Genomic DNA, 2426 nt, shown 5'->3' on the forward strand with positions numbered 1-2426 from the left:
CAGTGAGAGGCCCGCGTACCGCAAAAAAATAAATAAATAAATGATGGCATCTATAATAGCGATTTTGGTACATTAATGATGTTAACAACAGCAATTTTAGTACGTTAATGATGTTATCAACAGCAGCAGTCTTAGTCATCTGACTCTGGTTGATTAATTAGTTCAGTTAGCACAGGATTGAGATCAGAGGGGACAAGAATGGGAATAAAGTTTTGGATAGAGAGATTAATCATAAACTCAGTAAGGGAACTCGGTTTTAGGGGGACTCGGTTTCAATACTTCCTTCCAGGAGAACTGAGTCACACTCTGAGGGGAAAAAAATGTTGGAAGCAAGTAAAATAAAGCAGGGCAGGAACACTTGGAATAAGGGAGAGAGAAGAGCTACATTGGGAATGGTGAAACAATGTCATTTTGTATTAGGATGGGTGGCCAGGAAACTTGGAGGAATAAGAGCTCTGAAGATAAATGTAACCTTGAAGGTAAGGTCCATAGACCTCTTGGAAACACAGAGCTGGAGGTAGAAAATCTTTCCAACCAGACTTAGCTTTGACACACAGAGAAGGACTACAGAGAAAGGCTATATTTTCAGTCCTTCACTTATAACAGAAGAGAGACGATGAGCCATGAAACTGAGTAACTGGCCCCAGCCCATCCCCATCTCCTCCACAAGAATCTCCTCCTGAGATGGGATTCACAAAAATCCATGTCATTTGAACATGGGGGAGAAAAGAAATGCCATTTAACCTCAAATGACCTCAGTACAAGGCAAAAGATTAAAATGGATTAAGTAACATTTGAACAATGAGAGCTCACCAGAAAAAAAAAAATGTAGCTACAAAGCAGATGAAAAGTAATATTTCTGAGTTAAAAGAAATCATTTAGTTTGAAGTTTTTGAAAAAACAGCACTAAGTAGGAATGACGATCTCAGAAATTAGATGGCTAACAACAGGTTATGAAATGACAACTGACACAACTCAGAAAGGAATTGGACTAAATTACAGTTGACTCTGGAGCAACATGGGCGTTAGGGGCACTGATCCCCAACCGTCACAGTAAGAAATCCGAGTATAAGTCTGCAATCAGCCCTCTGTACCAAGGTTCCACGTCTGAGGATTCAGCCAACCTCAGATCATGTACTAGTGTAGTATATATTTATCGAAAAAAAAATTTGTTTGTAAGTGGACTTGCACAGTTCTAACACGTGTTGCTCAAGGGCCAACTGTACAAGTAATACAGGAGCCAATAGACTCCACAGAAAGCACAGTACAGGATATAAACTTCATTCCCGGGAACCCAGTAGAGCAATCTCCTCTTTCTCAAATTCTTCTAAATTTCCGTATCAGAGATCTGCATTGTACCATTTTTCTTTTAAGATGATGATTTAAATGGCCAAACTTTACAAAGAATGACTTTTCTATGTAAAGCAGGAACCAATCTAACATTAGAGCCACCCTCTGGAAACTTTCAAAGCCTTTAATCACTCATTTAAGTTTAGGGGCAGTTCTTAGCTCCCTAGTTCATGCCATTCGTCTACTCTAAAAGTCTCTATTTAGTGAGGGGGAAGCAATGGTGGATCAAAGGAGTCCAGGGCCTCTCAGGGTGGCCGTGCCTTGCAGTCACCCAACGGCAGGGTTTCCATGATCCTAGGTTCACAGGCCCACAAACTTTTGTCAAGCTAACAGGAGATAATCATCATCAGTATAATCAACTCACTAACCAAACTCACAGATAATTGTGGAAACTGAGATGCTAATTTCATATTTATATTTATAACGTTACTACTAGAAAAAACAGAATACTCGTATGAACTGAGCCAAGAATTTTTTTCTCCTGTGTGTGAAAGTCTCTGGGAAGCTAGGAAGATCGCTTGTTGAGGCTAGAATCCAAGCCAAGGGTCTCCTCTGATACAGCCCTAGCCAGATGCCCTCTCTTCAGGAGCAATGGTGGGAACCCACCACTAACCAGGAAGGTGAGCTCTTTGCTCACTTCTGTTGTCAAACCCTTTATTCAGATGTTAAGATAAAATAATTAGACACGGCTTTTTTTTACTCAATTATATTTTGGACTTGCCCTCTGGAAGCATCACTCTGTGGCCCCTTTAGGGTTTTTGTTTCTTTGGTTTTTTATTTTTTAAATTATTTCTTATTGAAGTATAGGTGATTTAAAATGTTGTGTTAGTTTCAGGCATATGGAAAAGTGATTCAGATTCTTTTATAGCTTATTACAAAATATTGAGTATAGTTCCCTGTGCTATATAGTAGGTCCTTGTTCATCTATTTTATATATAGTAGTGTGTTTATGTTACAAATTCATAATTTATCCCTCCCCCCCACCTTCCCCCTTTGGTAACCACAAGTTTGTTTTCTATGTCTGTGAGTCTGTTTCTGTTTTGTAAATAAGTTCATTTGTATCATTTGTTTAGATT

Source organism: Physeter macrocephalus, chromosome 7, assembly GCF_002837175.3.
Source record: "Physeter macrocephalus isolate SW-GA chromosome 7, ASM283717v5, whole genome shotgun sequence".
Lineage (NCBI taxonomy): Eukaryota > Metazoa > Chordata > Mammalia > Artiodactyla > Physeteridae > Physeter > Physeter macrocephalus.